The sequence below is a fragment of the Macrobrachium nipponense genome, chromosome 25 (assembly GCF_015104395.2).
Source record: "Macrobrachium nipponense isolate FS-2020 chromosome 25, ASM1510439v2, whole genome shotgun sequence".
In the NCBI taxonomy this organism is placed as follows: domain Eukaryota; kingdom Metazoa; phylum Arthropoda; class Malacostraca; order Decapoda; family Palaemonidae; genus Macrobrachium; species Macrobrachium nipponense.
In genome coordinates this window covers 36,169,073-36,175,072 of record NC_087214.1, presented here as the reverse complement: position 1 = coordinate 36,175,072, position 6,000 = coordinate 36,169,073, and the positions used below count along the sequence as shown (strand labels likewise).

Below are 6,000 nucleotides of genomic sequence, written 5' to 3'. Positions count from 1 at the left end.
TCCCTCGATTTTATTTCATTTTTCCTATGTTTCAGTTTTGTGGATGGTGAATATGAATTGATCTGATAAACCTTTATTGTGTTCATATTTTAAGGTTATGCAAATAACTTTTAGAAACGAGATAACACAGCGGTCCTCTAACGTCTGAAAATCAACCCGTGAGCAATCGCAACATTTAGAGAGAGAGAGAGAGAGAGAGAGAGAGAGAGAGAGAGAGAGAGAGAGAGAGAGAGAGAGAGAGAGAGAGAGAGAGAGAGAGAGAGAGAGGAGAGAGAGAGAGAGAGAGCACGTACCTCTCGTCGTATCTCGTGTAGCGATTTAATGATCTGAGTTCATGTCTACAAGGACTGCTCAGTAAGTGAAAGTACTTAATTGTGCTACTATTCATTAATGATATTGGTGTGTTATCCTCGTTAATAATGAATTGGGTTGAGAGATATCTCCCCGTAATTTAGAAACCGCAAAGGGAGTTTTGTGGAGTTGTTACGTAAGGCTTTTAGCGGTTTTTGACCAAGTAACGACGTTAAGCATATAATACAGTCCACTATAAGTCCATCCACACGAAGGGTGCTTTGGAAAAGCTGTTGAAATGCTTGTCTAAGATCCGCCTTCGAAAATACCGCACATCATGGTAAAGTTGCGAACGGGTCTTTGGGATTTGGCAATGGATATTGAGTTACTTGCAATTGTGGATTTAGTGCCGTAGCCCAATCTGAAAAATCTACCTTTTTTCCATGAACCTTTGTTTTCTAACCTAATTTCAGTTTCCACAGCTGTTTTCAATGCATATGGAATTGATCTTAGCCCCCCAAAAATCTACTAATATCTGAGGGAGGTGAGAAATTGGGAAGTAAACCCAAAAGGTAGGCCTGCAAATGTCCCACCAAAAGGAGGCCCAGGAAAGAGGACTGCAGTGGTATGGCCATATACGATGAGACATATGTAGGGACCATTGGCTTGAAATTCAAGAAGTTTTCATAGAATATTGTGGTGTTCATTAGGAAAGAAGTAACAGAAGGAATGATCACACAGGTATTTGTGTATCACAAAGCACGAAAGAAGATTGTCACTGGAGTCTGACAAAGTACTCACAAGTAAAAGAACACATCTCGACAGATTCAGAACTACAAAGAGATTCATGGCTCTACTATTTGTCTGAAAATTAACTTACAGTGAAAACTAACATATAATTAATTCAAAATTCAATTGTGGACCGAAAAGAGAACTTGAAAACATCCATATAAGATAATAAAAAATAAGCTAAAAAGAAATGGAAGCTCAGAAAATCATCCAAAATCCCAAGAAGGAGACCCTGCTTGCTGCTGCAGCTGCTGCTGTGGAGATATTAAAAGAAAACTATTTATAGTATATATGAAGGCATAAAGGTAGTATATAAATCAATAAAACTTTAATTATAGACCAAAAATGGCCCTGATAGGGGTCCGTATAAGACGAAATAAACTAAAAAAGCGAGAGAGGAAAACGACCAGGAATCCTGAATCGAGATAACACATGACAAGAAGAAGAAGCGACGCTTCGTCGTAATCTCGTGTTTACAATCGGCGTCCGTCCGAGAGACTCTTATTTAAGGTCGGTATTTATGGCATTTTAGCGTTTTAGAGTGATGGGATCCTACAAAAAAACTATAATAAACCGGGTTTATCTATAAAAATGGCCGCCATGGAAATAAGCCGGCGGAAAAATAGGGTTTTTGTATCTAGATGAGGTACCTAGTAGTACAGAGGTCCTCTAATTTGATGGTTTTCGGTATTTAAATTAAAAACAATTTTATTTTGTGTTTACCTGGGGGTCACAATTGGCGTCACTAACCTTCACCGAGGTTGTTTTGGTTATGTGATAGCTATAGGGTTACCTATACTATGCTGGTTATTTACCTACCTATAGGGCTAATCTAGGGCTTTATCCACGTGCCCGGTACTGTGACTTTACCTATTGAGGGCAGGGTACAATATTGAATGGCCACCTTTCCGAAAATCTTGAATTTTTGGCCATAATTTGCGATTTTGGAGGGTAAACTTAACTAGCTAAAACTGACTTAGAGAGGGGAGTAGAATCCTCAAGGTGTTGATCCAACAGACGCTGCCTCGTGACTAGGTATAGGCTACCTAACGTCTAGGGTATCCTGGCTTACAGGATGTGTTTAAAAGTATACTTTTGGCACAGGATATTGGTATGGCAGCCGTATACTGATTGCGATAGATATTGGAACGGCTGTGAATTGGGCATACGTCATAGGCTACCTATAGTAGGGTAAAATACCACATGGACTGGCCAACTCACCGTTTATCACGGCTGGCTACCCTCCGAAAAATGATATTGTTATAATACAATAAAGTTTCATACATACTTACCTGGCAGATATAGGGTAGAACATCACAGCAGGCCAAGCAGGCCACCTACAATCAATGCAAGCCACCCTCCGAAAAAGTACATTATAACGCGTCCTGACACCCGAGATGGGCATCAGTCGCGACTTGTTGTTGGTGAGAAACGGAGCTAAAGACCTCTACTCTCCTTTCGAAGTAAGTATTTTCTCCAAAGTTAGAAATTAAGGCCAAATTTTAAGAAGATTTAAACAGAGGGTACTGAAACGGTCTCAAACGTAGTGCAAATCTCACCAAAACGCGTTCAACATTTTTACTTACAACTCGAGGTATTTAGAAGATTGACGCCATCTCGATGTTTACGGAGTAGCTTGTGTCAATAAACTAACCATTTCCTGTGATAAATCCGCACACCACTTGTACCCACAGACGCTGGAGCACTTTTATCACAACAATCGAAACACGATTTCTCATCAACAACAAGCCAGGCGTAAACAGCTGTTTGGGTAGAAGATGACGAGAAGCGTGCTCTTGGCTAATTTTTAAATAAGTAGTAAAACATCAATATTTTACATATTTGATGATGATTAATTGAAAATATTCGTTATTGAAAAAGTAACTCGACTCTGACTCAAATTTAAGTAATTATTTTTCTGAATTAGAACGTTCTTTCAAGTTCTGTATTATGACGTCACGACATCTTGACTTTCGTACCTATTGTAAATAATTGCTATACTCAACTGTCATTGCAGAACAGTTTACCAGTTTTATTCATGCAGATTGTTATCAGCTATACATGTAATTGTTATAATCGTAATGCGCATATATATCTTTATTATTTACTTTTTGGATATATGAAGATGTTTTACTGCTGGATTATCGCCGTTGTGTGACGCAATCGTTTTCGGTCCATGGGCCTCTGTCTGTTTTCGCACCATAAGAAATTATGGGGCCGAATTTGCAATGACCAGAAAGTCGTTAAAAGAGGAAAGTTAGCATTGAGGGGCATATGTTTTGACTGAGAAAATACAAATTTATTCAATAGCTAGCTTGTAAAAAATACTTGGTTATAAAAACTTGATTGACAACTAAGCAGCATGTCTACTATGGGTTTCAGAGACAGTGCAAGCACGTTTTTGGGCAATACCTATTTCTGTAACGAACACTCGTAACAGAACGAGATTTTGCTATAGTGCATTACACCCAGTGCCGTAATTTATAAGGGTATCGTGAATCACTAATCGTAAAGAATAACGACACTTGTCCAATTGGACCAAAGAGACAAAAACTCCATTATGCAGAAATGGATACGAACACGCGTATAAAGCTCCACCTACCCTCTCCCCACCCCCCCCCCCCCCCCCCCCCCCCTCCACCGCCACCCCTTTCCTTCTCTCTCTCTCTCTCTCTCTCTCTCTCTCTCTCTCTCTCTCTCTCTCTCTCTCTCTCTCTCTCTCTGTTGCCATTCGGTATGGTGTTGACCCTCCAAACTGGGTATAAAGGACTACACACAAAACGTTGAAATTGGTGAAATTAGCTATGTATTGGCAAGTATATATACATAAATATTAAAGCAATTTTATCATTATTGCATTACTATGACAACTAGAATTCATGGAAACAGTTTATAATAATGAACGGCGTGTGTGTGAAGCCTCCACTAATGTGGCAACGATGATTTTGCCATTCTTAGCATGCAAACATTAAAGCATGCAACATTAAAGGTTACATTTATTTCTGGCATAATACGATTATTAAAGAAATTCAAAATACTAATAAAGACTGAAATCAATGAAAAGTGCTAGCAAAAAACAAAAAAGCAAAAAAAAAAAAAACGTAGTCGTTCCTCTATGCACTTTTCCGTATTCGTTCCTCTATGGTTTTCGGCAGCCAGATGTACGAAAACGTTAGAAACATTTGATTTTATCAAAATTTTTAAATAACAATGTAAATTTAAACTAAATAACGAGTAAAGTAAACAGTTTAGGGAATAAAAACTTTGCAGTTTTGTCGTCTGTCGTCGTCTGCTGTTTGTAATTGTGATTATGGCGCGCGCGCTTAGCTTAGAAACCAGGAACAGCAACGGGTTTAAATTGTGCAATGTGGAGTGAACTGAGACCAAAATGTGTATAATAACAATCAAATAAGCACTGTGGAGTTTCAGTTGTGATGGCAGTAAGGATAAAAACCGCCGATTACAAGGTAAGAATGAATTCAGTTCCAACCATAACCCCGGGAATAACAAGTTTCATACTTTCACTAATATAGGCAACAAAATGTTGTTTTATTGTGCTGATTACAACTGCAATCTTGAGTAAGATCAATAAACGTTACATACATACGCTAACATTGTTCAAATGAGTGCTGGGAAGGCTGGGGAAAGATGGTGGCCCTCACTGATGAGAACCGTCCATGAAAAACGTAGCCGCCATATTGGATTTCAAAACTGCCTTGAAAACATATTTTACGAAGAGCTCACATGCTTTATTTTAGTTCGTAGGGCTTTCATATATCACAATATGTTGACGAAACTTCAGTCTTTTAAATGGTATGCTTAGAGTTGCAATTGTATTCATGTTTCACCAATTAAATATCGAGTGAATAAGACCCGTCTACCGTGATGAGGGTTGGCCTGTCGTGATGTTTCCCCCTATACATAGCTAAGACTCCGTCGTCCCCGACAGAAATTCAAATTTCGCGCCACTCGCTACAGGTAGGTCAGGTGATCTACCGGCCTGCCCTGGGCGGCAGGACTAGGAACCATTCCCGTTTTCTACTCATATATTTTCTCTTCCCCCTGTCTCCTTGCGGGGAGGCTGGGTGGGCCCTAATCGTATATATCTGCCAGGTAAGTACTATGTATGAAACTTTATTGTATTATAACAATATCATTTTCATACAATCAACTTACCTGTCAGATATATACATAGCTGATTGGCACCCTTCGGTGGAGGGTAAGAGACAGCTACTTCTGGAATAGACAGGTAAACAACATATGTTGTAGGTATAAATAAAAACCAAAAAAATTGGTTCCTACCTGATAGGTGGTAGACTTCGTGGGTGTTTGCCCCGTAGTCTGCATCACCTCAAGAACCTTTAGCGAGATATGTGATCTATGGCCAAGAATTCTTGTGGGTCTGCCGAAGGGGTCTTATCCACTTACTCGGCAGAGCCTGAAAGGACTTTGTCAATGGGTGCTGATCACTTCATATAGACAACACACCTTATTAAGGAGCACACAACCAATCCCGACCACCTGATCCTAACCACCTTGTTAGCATTAAAAATTGCTCCGAGTTATCCCCAAACTCTTCGCAACAACCGTAACTCAAACCAAATTGCACACGCACACAATAATTAAAAAAAAAAAAAAAAAAAAAAAAAAAACAAAAAAAAAAAATTTATGATACTCATCTAATAAAAGATATCACAAGAGTTCCTTACTGAACGGAAGTGACTGGCCGCCTGTGCGGCAATCTGCACTTGTTCAGCAGAAAGTCTAGAACATATCTATTAGACTTATGTAGTAATTAAAGATTGGTGTTAGCTTCCTGTACCCAGGATTGTGCCCGCAGACACAAAGGACCTAAAGAAAACATTTTCATAGGTCACACGAACGTCCCTCAAATAGTGAGAAGCAAACACAGAATTACAT

At 39.2% G+C, this 6,000-nt stretch overlaps 2 protein-coding genes across 2 annotated transcripts in view; both read left to right on the top strand.

The window, feature by feature from the left end:
• The window catches only part of LOC135199038 (uncharacterized), a 48,448-nt gene that overhangs the window by 17,578 nt on the left and 24,870 nt on the right, over positions 1-6,000 (top strand).
• Positions 1,457-6,000, top strand: part of LOC135199366 (tRNA (uracil-5-)-methyltransferase homolog A-like) — a 99,041-nt gene continuing 94,497 nt past the window's right edge. Inside the window, exon 1 of the mRNA XM_064227343.1 lies at positions 1,457-1,590. The gene's annotated coding sequence lies outside the window, so the exon portion shown is untranslated. The remainder of the gene's footprint in view (positions 1,591-6,000) is intronic.